This window comes from Oryctolagus cuniculus, chromosome 1 (assembly GCF_964237555.1).
Source record: "Oryctolagus cuniculus chromosome 1, mOryCun1.1, whole genome shotgun sequence".
Classification (NCBI taxonomy): domain Eukaryota; kingdom Metazoa; phylum Chordata; class Mammalia; order Lagomorpha; family Leporidae; genus Oryctolagus; species Oryctolagus cuniculus.
In genome coordinates, this window is record NC_091432.1 from 146,973,099 (window position 1) to 146,985,386 (window position 12,288).

A 12,288-nucleotide genomic window follows, 5' to 3' on the forward strand; every position below is an offset into this window, starting at 1 on the left:
CTTTTAGGGAGTCATGTTGCCTTGCTTATTCAGTTTTCTTGTGTTTCTACATTGAGTTTTGCATGTGTAGGGATCAGTTTTCTCTATCACTTTTAGAGGATGGTTTCTGTTGATAGAAAATTTCCTAGAGATGGCCTGTGATCATCGGTTTATAGACTGATTGAGCTTTAGTTCCAGTTAGATTTTGTGGCGTGGTCTGCCTGTGCCTGCATATGTTATAGTTGATAATGTCTGTAGAAGGGGTCTGGGCTGTTTCTATGGCTCAGTGTTACCACTGAGATGCCCATTATACAGGTTCCTAGCCATCTCTTGAGGAAGGGACTCATGTGAAGGGCTCCTCAGATGTTGGGAGTGGGTCTTGGTGATGCTGTCGGCTTGCCTGGCACATAGAGTTTCAGCCATCATACAAGTTAGACACTAGAGTTGGAAAATCAGTGCTGGTTCCAGCAGCTGAGTAGTCTTACAAACTCCCAGGCACTGCCCAGAGCCAGGGCTTCATGAGTTGCCCTCATTCTGGGTAGAGGATGCAGATCCCACAGATGCTGTCTGAGAGGGTGGTTGGATTTGTGACAGTGACTGGCTCTGTGACAGCAGGACAAGCTGTCTTGGACCACTCTCAGTGGGCTGGCTTGCGTACAGAAACCTCAGACCTAAGCAACAAATGAGAGGCAGCTTCTGGGGGGTGAGAGGAGTGCTGAAGCCCTTAGCCCCATGCTGGGCCTCAACAGAGCCCAGAAACTCTGGGGCAGAGAATCTAGCAAGCAGTAGCAATGTGCATGTTAGTTGTGGCACAGAGAGCCCAGTTCCAAGTCCCGGTGAGCCGAGTATTGCTGGGCCAGGTGGAGCACATGGGCTTAAGGCAGAGCCCCAGTGGTATGTGCGGGGTGGGGCCAGGGAATTCTGGCCACTGTTTGTGGGAGGGGTGGGAGTACAGAGTGATACCTGAGATGGGTGTGGTACAGTGCTATGGCTACTGTCAGTGGGGAGGGGCCTGGAGCTGACTGGTGTGTTTAGTCCCCCAGCCCTTCACTGTGTCAGAGGTAACAGTCTGACTCACTATTAAGGGTAAGCACACAGAATCAGCAAACACCACTCACCCAGATGTGTGCACCATCCAGGGTGCCAACACATGCAGTATTGCATATTCCAGCCCTGCTGTAAGATACGTCTTTAGGTCGTTTGAATTCCAAAGATTGAGAATTGCCACGTGGGCCGTGGGCAGCTACTGGAAATCCTCTGGTTACGGTTCGAAGCTGTAGGGTTTAATGTACCCACTTTAGCCTTTAATTGTGTTGAAACGGTTAATGGGATGGAAATCAAGAGCCACATCTGAGACAATGGAGGAAATACACACAAATGTCTGTCCTCATATGAAATGCCTCCAAGGGAAAACCTTGAAGGTACATGTTTTACTTTGCTCAGGCTGCTATAATAAAATATAATAGACTAGGTCATTTAAACAGCAGAAATTTGTTTCTTATAGTTTTGAAGTTAAGAAATCTTAAGCTCAGTGTCTGGCTGACATTGTTTTTGGTTTAAGCTCTTTTCTTGGCTTGCAAAGAACCACTTACTCCCCCATTGTTGCAAAATGGGATTGAAGTGTGACAAAGTAAGAATTTTAAGTGGGAAAATTAGGCATTATGATAAACAAAATTCAGGAAAAATTCTCACTTGAAATTAACTGTGAAATTCTTTTTAAAAGAATATTTGTATCAAAATATCTGTTTTATAATTCTCAATTTTCACTAATTGGGTTTACCAGAGATGAAAAAAACAGCATCTCCCAACTCTGCTGCTCTAAAATGATCTCAGTGTAAAGCTCAGGTGTGGATTGAAGACCTGATCAGGATTTGGCTGGATTTTATCAGCATTTTACTGTGAAAAGTTTCAAATATACCTAGAACTTTAAAGAATTATATAGCTTATACTCACCATAAAGGTTTTATTATTACACAATATATTACCACATATCTATCTACCCATTCCATCACCTGTTCATCAACTCATTCTATTAAAAAAAAAGAAAAGAAAAAGACTGCAAAATGAGTTAATTATACACATACGGTATACTTCATCTCTAAGTCACTTCTGTATATACAACATTACAATTTCTTTTTTTCCATTTTGAGATAAAATTTATCAGTGAAATGCACACAGATAAATGTACAATATGTTGAGTTTTAACAAGTACGTACATCTCTAAAACCCTACCACATCCATCTGGGGTTATCATGACCCCAGAAAGCTACCCTATGCCTCTCCCACCCAGACCCTGAGAGGAAACTCACTGTTCTGATTTTGCTGCCTACAAATTAGTATTTTTCTTGATGGAAAATAGCAGTTTTAGGCTATAAAATTGAAACATATCTGTAGTAAGTAGTAGGGCCTGTATTGGAGCCACAGCAATGGAATTCTGATTGACTTTTGCCTTGTATCTGTTTCCTGTAGAGCGAAAATAGGGAGGACTTTTTTTTAACTTAGTGTTTGGTTGTGTTTGAGCTGTGGATTTACAGAGTCAGCTCTGTTTGTCTCAGTTCACAATTATGAGCACAGGTTTCTAGATGGAGCATATACCATTGAATCTATTCTCTTTGTATTAATATTACATTAACATGAAAAATAAAGTGTCAAGAAAAAAATGGAGTTCAGGGGAATAGTCCTGGAGGCCACAACTTCAGGGCCATTATATATTATAAATAAGTAACAACTTTTTAAAAAGGCATCTGCGTTATGTTAAAGGGAGAAAGAACTTGCCTGTCAGGTTTCAAGTTTTCGTTAATAAGAAGACAGTAGAGGAGGACCCTCTCCCTCCTGTGTCAGTAAGGATTTGGGATGCCTTGTAAACAGTCTCCTGACAACAATATGTGATCTTTTCAACCAGAACTTCCTTAGTAGCAGGTGTAAGTAAAAGGAGTGTTGTGAAGGTATGTCACACACTTCAGAATATCCTTTACAGAAACAAACTACAATGTCATCTTGCATAACAGTGGGTGATAATACTAATGGTGAAAATGATTGATTTAGAAATTCTAGCAACTTTTTAAAAATAAGTTATTCCTTCAAAAGCAAAAAAAAAAAAAGTATTTTTTATCTTTAAGGATTTAAACAGGTAATATTTTAGGGTGTGCAGGCCACACAATCTGTCATAACTTCTCAATTCTGTTTTTGTAGCAGCCCCAGGCACTATGTAAATAAATTATTCTAAATATCTTCCAGTAAATCTTTGTTTACAGACTGAAGTGGCAGGCCATGTATGTCTCAAGGAAGTTTAGAGAAGTAATTCCCAAAGTATTAGGGGAATGGTTTCTTTGAAAATCAGATAAAAGCAATGGATTCCTTATCCATAATGTGGCACATAAATATTGTCATAAAACATTTTATATGGGGCTGGTGCTGTGGTGTAGTGGGTTAATCCTCCTCCTGAGGCACAGGCATTCCATATGGGTGCCGGGTTCTAGTTTTGGCTGCTCCTTTTCCGATCCAGCTCTCTGCTATGGCCTGGGAAAGCAGAAGAAGATGGCCCAAGTGCTTGGGCCCCTGCACCCACATGGGAGACCTGGATGAAGCTCTTGGCTCCTCGCTTTGGATCTGTCCAGCTCCGGCCATTGTAGCTGTTTGGGTAGTGAACCAGTGGATGGAAGACCTTTCTCTCTGTCCTTCTCAGTGTCTGTAACTCTACCTCTTGAATAAATAAATAAAATCTTTTAAAAAAACCTTTTATATGTATGAAAATATACATCAATGAATACATGTATGTGTATATTATATTCTCTGTATATATTGGCTAGTCTGAATGTATGCATATTAGTTGATATATTTATAAATACTGATGTATTCTATTTTCTTCAGAAAAATAAGAATATAATAATGAATATCTCAATTTTAATTCAACTCCTTGACAAATGATTCCAAATTATATAATTAAAACTTAAAGCAAAAATTAAATATACTCCAAAAAATTCTAATATGAATGCACTAATAAATGAAAACATCATCTTAAATTTCTTAAAGGTTGTGACATAATTATTCTGATAGTATCAAAAATCAAGAGCTAAGCCCTGACTTACAGAGACTTAAAAATGAAATCATAACACTAGTAGGTCTCTTCATCAGATAATGGTTGATATGTATAAAGGAATTATGTGTTTAAATGCTCTCACACTGAATTAGTGCTATATCACTTCATTTTAAAAAGTTTTATTTATGGGGCCAGCGCCATGGCTCGCTTGATTAATCCTCCACCTGTGGCGCTGGCATCCAATATGGGCGCCGGGCTCTGGTCCCAGTTGCTCCTCTTCCAGTGCAGCTCTCTGCTGTGGCCCGGGAAGGCAGTGGAGGATGGCCCAAGTGCTTGGGCCCTGCACCCGCATGGGAGACCAGGAGGAAGTACCCGGCTCCTGACTTTGGATCGGCATAGCTCCGGCTGTGGCGGCCATTTGGGGAGTGAACCAATGGAAGGAAGACCTTTCTCTGTCTCTCCCTCTCACTGTCTAACTCTATCTGTCAAATAAAAAAAAGTTTTATTTAAGTTATACAAATTTCATATATTTCATATATACAGATTTAGGAACATAGTAATACTTACCACCCTACATTTCCTCCTTCCCACACTCCAACCCTTCTTCTTCCTCCTTCTCCTGCCCCCACTCTTAATTTTTACAAAGATCTATTTTCAGTTTACTTAATGATCATAAAGTTAACCCTACACTTTTTAGGTACTCTATTAGTTACCTCTGATCAGGGAAAACATATGGTATCTAACTTTTTTGCGGCTGCCTTATGTAACTAAGTATAATGGCTTCTGATTGCATCCATTTTGTTGCAAAAAGGGCTTCTTTTCTTTTATATATATTTATAAGAAAAAATATATATAGCTACATATAAATATATATAAAATATAAAATATATAAATATATAGCTATATATAAATATAAATATATATGTATATATATATAGCTGAGTAGTACTCCATAATGTAGGATTATCATTTCTGTGATGTGTGACTTTATCAAGAGTCCTCTGATCATGTTTGTAAATGTGAAAAATTCTCTTGTATGTAGAATGATTCAAAATAAGGTCTTTGTATTGAATCAACTCCAAATTTTAGGAATGTTTCAGATTCTTAAAATTCACCTGCTTTTCACAAAGAGTTTATACTAATGATAAATTTTTGTATCAGAGATAAGATGCTCTTTCAGCTTTTCTGATTTTGTACATCAACTGTGAAGATATTTCATTAAGCATTATGGTGTTTATATTCTGTTATAATTTGTGATAAATCTAAAATCAAAAGCTATATAAGATTCATCGTGTTTCATTATATTTCATTTCTTTGTCAATTTTTGGGTGAAGCTTGGCCTAATATGAGCAAACAGAATCTCTGTAATGATCATGATGTCGTTGGATGCTTTCCTTCATTCACCTCCATAGGAAGCTATTCATGGATTACTAGTATGAGTGTGATTATGGAAACTATACTTTAAGTGACCACATGTATGTGTATTTTACACAAACATTTGGATACTGGAAAAGTTTTGATGAAATATTTTGAAATGAAAATATGTTTTGTAATGCACAAAGAAACAGGAAAGAAATCCAAAAAATAAAACTATGCATTTGTGCCTTATTTACTGAAACCCCAGACTTCATCCATAAATTTATATAAACATGCATTATTTATGAAAACACAATCCTTCTTTGAATATTTTTGTTTTGAGGCTATTTAAATGACTAATAAATGGCAATCTTTGGATATAAAATCCTTCTTTTTAAATAAAAGCATCAGTACTTGGAATTTTTTTTTCAATCTTTCAGTCTTTGTGGACTCACCAGTAATGGGTGCCAAATTACTAAAACTATTGAAGCTTTAGTGAAAAAGTATGGAAACAGGTAATGATGGTAAACTTTTCATTTACATGTTACCTTACATGTTTGTATCACCTATCAGCTTACAGAGTGAATTCTTATGTTATTTGTATTACATTATGTTATATTTCCATCAAGCACGGTCTGGAGTAGACATTTTCCATATCTGTCAGTTGAGAAACTGACGTGTCATAGCACACCTCCAAGCAAACATCTGTAAAACATTTCTTCTCTCTCCTCTTGTTTCACACCTCATCTATTACAGAGCAATGCTATTTGCAAATAACTGGAGATTTCCTCACCATGATTTGATTTTCACTGCCTTGGACTGAGAGAGTTAGTACCATGTATTTACTTAAGCATTATGAAAAGATTATTGAATGGCTGTATTTTCAGGAGATATCATTTTCCCACTCTGAGAGGAATTATCCACCCACTACACTATGACAAACAATACCGGATGGCACCTACATGAAGGCATTCCAGACTTGCTATATTCCAAAGGGCCTGATGTGATTTGACTGATGACCTGAAGCTTTATCAGGCTGGGGTTTGAGACTTTTCCAGATAAGCTTGCTTTAGAGATCCGTGTCTGCTCTGTCAGGGCAATAGCTGATTCTCTAATGTTCCCACGTTCCACAGAACGTTGAAAAAGAACCCTTCATGGACGGTGGCATGGACTTCTTTCATACCTCTGATTTGGAATGATTGTGAGGTTAGAGGATTGTTGTTCCTCTAATTTAAGTCAGCTTCTAATCTATGGACCATCCAAAAGGAGTCCAGTGAGATTTGCCTGTGTGGAAACCAAGATTCAGATTCTATGCATAGACAACTCCTGGACAAAAAGAAGTTACATCTAAGTAATCCCCTGTAGATCCTGTTGTCTTCTCTTCAATATTTTGTTAGCTTTAAAGTACATTTTTTCCAAGGTTATCAGCCTGGGAACGTCTAATTTAATAGTACATGGTATTTTTCTTTTTATTTGACAGGTATATATGCTGATTTCATTTCTTTTGGGTAAACTCCCAGGAGTGGGGTGGCTGGGTCATGTGATAGATCTTTTTTCAGATCTGAGGTATCTCAATTCTGTCTTCTATAATGGTTACTAGCTTATATTCTCACAAAGAGTATATTAGGGTACTTTTTTCTTCACATCCTTACCAGCATTTATTATTTTTTGATTTTTATGTGATAGCCATTCTAACTGTGATGAGGTAAAACATTATTATAGCTTTAATTTGCATTTTCTTGGTGGCTAGTGATCTTCAGCATTTTTTTTTCATGTCTGTTGACCATTTGTATTTCATGCTTTGAAAAATGCCCAGTTTTCATATTTTCATGTCTGCCCATTTCTTAACTGGTTTGTTTGTTGTTGTTTGAGTTTATTGTGTGTATGTGTGTATTTGTACTCTATCTATATATATCCGTGATATTAATCCTTTACCAGATGCACAGTTTTTAAACATTTTTCCCATTGTGTTGGTTGCCTTTTTACTTTGTTGTTTCCTTTGCTATGTAGAAGCTTCTTAGCTTGCTGTGATCTCATTTGTCTATTTTTTTTTTTGTCTATTTTTGCCTTTATTGCCTGTGCTTCTGGGGTCTTTTTTTTTTTTTTTTTTTTTTTTTACAGGCAGAGTGGACAGTGAGAGAGAGAGACAGAGAGAAAGGTCTTCCTTTGCCGTTGGTTCACCCTCCAATGGCCGCCGCGGTCGGCGCGCTGCAGCTGGCGCACCGCGCTGATCCGATGGCAGGAGCCAGGAGCCAGGTGCTTTTCCTGGTCTCCCATGGGGTGCAGGGCCCAAGCACCTGGGCCATCCTCCACTGCACTCCCTGGCCACAGCAGAGAGCTGGCCTGGAAGAGGGGCAACCGGGACAGAATCCGGCGCCCCGACCGGGACTAGAACCCGGTGTGCCGGCGCCGCTAGGCGGAGGATTAGCCTAGTGAGCCGCGGCGCCGGCCTCTGGGGTCTTATCTACGAAGTCTTTGCCTATATCAATGTCTTGCAGAGTTTCCCCAATGTTTTCATCAAGTAATTTGATAGTGTCAGGTCATAGATTCAGATCCTTGATCCATTTAGAGTTGATTTTTTATAAGGTGAAAAGTATGGATCTTGTTTCATACTTCTGCATGTGGAAATCCAATTTTCCCAACACCATTTGTTGAAAAGAGAATCCTATCTCCAGGGAATGATTTTAGCTTGTTTGTCAAAGATTAGTTGGTTGTAATTGTGTGAATTAATTTCTGTGATTTTTGTTCCTATTCCTTTGGTCTACATGTCTATTTTTGTGTCTGCACCAGACTGTCAATATCTAGTGGATTGTGTGATGGCTTTTTTTGATGGAAGAACACACCAAAGACTATGGCCTGTGTGATTAAAAAAAGCTGTTCTTGGCCAGCGCCTCGGCTCACTAGGCTAATCCTCCTCCTGCGGTGCCGGCACACTGGGTTCTAGTCCCAGTTGGGGTGCCAGTTCTGTCCTGGTTGCTCCTCTTCCAGTCCAGCCCTCTGCTGTGGCCCGGGAGGACAGTGGAGGATGGCCCAAGTGCTTGGGCCCTGTACCCCATGGGAGACCAGGAGGAAGCACCTGGCTCCTGGCTTCGGATTGGCACAGCGCACCAGCTGTAGCAGCCATTCTGGGGGTGAACCAACGGAAGGAAGACCTTTCTCTCCGTCTCTTACTGTCTAACTCTGCCTGTCCAAAAAAAAAAAAAAAAAATGCTGTTCTTGACCACTAAATACTTGATCAAACTGAAATCTAATTGGAAAAGCATAAAAGTAAGTTAAGATCAATATTTCTTAAATTGTCTGCCAACCTCTGGTTTCTCTATCTGCAGTGTTTTTAATCCAGCTGCTTGAACAATTTTGATGTAAGTTAACATTAGTTGAAAGATAAAACTAGTAATGATATCTTGGCAGAATATTGCAAAAACAGTTTCTGTTGCTGCAGTTTCAAATCTCACCTTCACTCTTTAATTTTAATACTAATGCTTTGGTTTTGAAAAGTCTCAGTGAGTTTCCTTTGTTTCTTTCGCAAAACTTTTATTATTTCAGTTATATTTGCTTCTAACTGTATTTAATGCATAGGGTGTTTAACAGTTGTAGCTTTTTTGTCTTTCCATTTTAACAAGTATTTTCCTCATTAAGAGTTTGGCATCATGTTGGCACTTGCATATGTTAATTAGCCATTACTCATTATATTTCCAATGTTTTAAAGTAAGCGCTGCTACAGTGATGCCATCTTTTCGCGTTGATATTCCATACCCCCCCTTTTATGACTATTTAGGAATTTCTGGGTCTGACCAAATGGAAATAAAATTAAATCTTGATTAACATCTTCAAATGTTCTCAAAGACTGAAATGTCATGTGTGTGTGTGTGTCTGTGTGAAAGATGGGGGTGGGGGGGGAGAGAGAGAGAGAGATCTATGAGAGATGTTAGTGCCTATTTATCATATCTTTGCTTTTGATTGTTCTTTGATGATGGAGTTGTTGTGGCGAACTGGACCCCCAGTTGGGCCTGTATCAGACTGTTCCCTAGACAGGATAAAAGAATGCAAGGGGGAAGCATAAAGGTATATAGGAGCAGGATTTATTTAAAGGAATAGTACACACTCAGGTGTGAATGCAGGCAGCCTCTCTTTCTGAGGGCCCATCCTTTTACAGGATAGAAGGTGGTATTCTGGGTAGGGCCTCTTTGAAGATTCAAATTGGTGGATTTGGGATAGGGCTTCAGTACCACTCATTCCCATGTCCCCTTTTGTGGGGAAAAATCCAGAACTGTCATGATGTCATCTAGTATTGGTGTCATGTCCCCTGTGTTTTAGAAGCCTTAATGCCTTGTGTCTGCCTTGTAGTTTCTTAATTCCCTTCTGGCTCTGAAGTGTGGTTGCTCTGGTAGTCGTCATCTTTATATATCAAAATCGCACTTGGCATAGCCTCGTGTGCTAATTGCTCTGAGGCTTTAATAATGCTAACTACTAAAAGTATCAACAGGAGCTAGAGTCACTTAATTTTCCTAAAAAATAAAATTAAGTAATGAAATGCTTTTCTGATAAACTTACAAGAGTTCAGTATCAGCACAGATCTGGGGATTCCTCTAAAACGGATATGACAAATAGGAAAGATATACTAAAATATGTTCTTTACAGCCTGGTAGTTGATTCATTAGAAGGGATGTAGCCTCATGATGAACCCATAAAACCTTTCTATTCTTAGGGGAAAACATGGCATACGGGAAAAATGTGCCTGGCTTTTTATAAAATGAGCTGAAGCTGTAAGGTTAGAAATGACAGCTTTTGATTAACAAATTGTCAGCATGAGGCACATTTCTTCAATTTTCAGCAATTTAAAATCACAGCAGTAACCAGCTTTCTTATAATGCCACCCACTGTTCATACAACAGCTAGAAAGGCAGTAATGAAGAATTTTAGAAGTCGGAAAGATCAGAGGTCATGCTGACAAGATTGTCTATAATGTGTGAAGACTTTATTGTTCAGGAATTGGTCAAAATATGTCATGTCCTCAGCAAATGACTGCTGTGAGTGCTTTACCTCAGGACAGTAACAGTTACTCCTAAGTGACCCTGTGATATATGTTGTATACGCACATTCGTGTGAAATCAGAATTATAGAAACACGGGAAGTGTGTCTTATTATTCACGGGAAGTGTGTCCTATAAAGAACACTATCACATTACTCCCAGGAAGCCTACACCATTTACAAAATAATGACTTTTTTTGTTTTTGTACATTGGTTTAATTTATCCATTTTGTTATTTTCTATTAGGTTCACACAATGTGCAAGCCACCACAGGAACTAAACAGAAGCATGGGTATGGCCCTGCTCCAAGAGTCCATAATTTCCACATGCACCGTGTTGTTTACTCTCTGCATGTTTTTGCTTCCTCTTTATTCTTGTTTTGAATATATTTGGAATTGAATAGATTGCCAAAGTTCTTCATATGTGAATGGTATTGTGATTACTCCTCTGTCTATAAGCTCTTACCTTGTGCTTTTCCTAGTATTGATATGAGAGACTCCCAATTCGTTGTTTCTATGTTCTTTGTGTTGGTGCCCAGCTACATACATTTTCAAAAAGGCTTTTCAAAATTGACGTGTGTGTGTGTGTGTGTGTGTGTGTGTGTGTGGTTTTCTTGGGGGACAACAAAATGAGTAGATTGATACAGGACTAGTTATTTTAATCTGGGTAACTCCTCCATTGGTTCTATCAGTAATTCCATGGTGTAAAGGAGACTGTGAAATGAAAGTCAGGTGTGGCTGAAAGAAAACATTGACAACGTGTGGATTTTTCTTAGTAGAGTAGTTCAGTAACTTGTAAGGAAAACCTGGAAAAAAAAGATCTTAATCTGGAGGTTGAGGACTGTGATTCAGATTCCTGAAATTATAAGTGACATATTTATGAAGTTATGTGTTTTTCTAAAGAGATAATATATAACTTTGAATTCTCTAAGAGATCCATGAACACACTCAAAATAGTTGTGAACCATTGGTTTAGGTCAATATGAACTTTTTCTTAATGAGGTCAGATAGGAAATATGTGAGGCTTTGAAGAATATATAGTTTCAGTAAACAAATATATATCACTATATTCCAATAAAATCTTACTGGAACAAAGCAGTTCATTGGTCCAATAAAACAGGGTGGTCCCAGTTCTCTGACATCTTGGCTTAGGTTATGATTTGATAGTAATGAATTTTCAAAATATAGTTCTAAAATAATTACATCCAAGTGTTTCCTTGTATAAAAATCATATTTCACATAAGAGCTTTATCCAAATTTATTTTTCTTTATTAATGAAGTATAATTTATAGTGAACACATCTTAAGTGTATACAATTTGATGAATTTTATCATATGCCTATACCCATATTGCTACTCCTAAGATCAAGATATTAAACATCGCCATCATCCCACAGAGTTCTCAAGTTCTTTCAAATCATAATCTTCCCTCCTTTGCTTGGAAATAATCATTCTTCTCTCTTCTATGATAATAGATTAGATTTACCTTTTCTTGAACCTCATTTAAGTGGAATTGTAGATCAGTATGTACAAATTTTTGTGTCTGGCTTCTTTCACTCAATATAATGTTTTGAGATTCACTTGTGGTTTTGAGCACACATCTTAAATGTATATTTTCTGAATCATTTGTATGAGTCTTGTTTCTGAAGACACTACTTGCTTAAATAAGAGTTTTTTGGTCCTTTTGGTGTCTGTAGTGCTAGACTAGGTGCCACAAAAAGCTATAAAAGATTTCCTGTCTCTGTCCTCCTACCGCTTGAACCATAAACACATAAATTATAATTCAAGAACACTTATTACAGATTACCAAAATAAAGAGATGTAAACTCAAGTGTTCTTTCTCATTGGAGAATTTAAAGGTTTAAGTTATTATTCTTTTTTTTATTTT

General features: G+C 38.0%; 1 long non-coding RNA gene across 1 annotated transcript in view; it reads left to right on the forward strand.

Annotated features, from left to right (window-relative positions):
• The window catches only part of LOC103348326 (uncharacterized), a 119,175-nt gene that overhangs the window by 81,929 nt on the left and 24,958 nt on the right, over positions 1-12,288 (forward strand). Inside the window, exon 2 of the long non-coding RNA XR_007924554.2 lies at positions 5,815-5,889. This is a non-coding gene — a long non-coding RNA (uncharacterized lncRNA). The remainder of the gene's footprint in view (positions 1-5,814; positions 5,890-12,288) is intronic.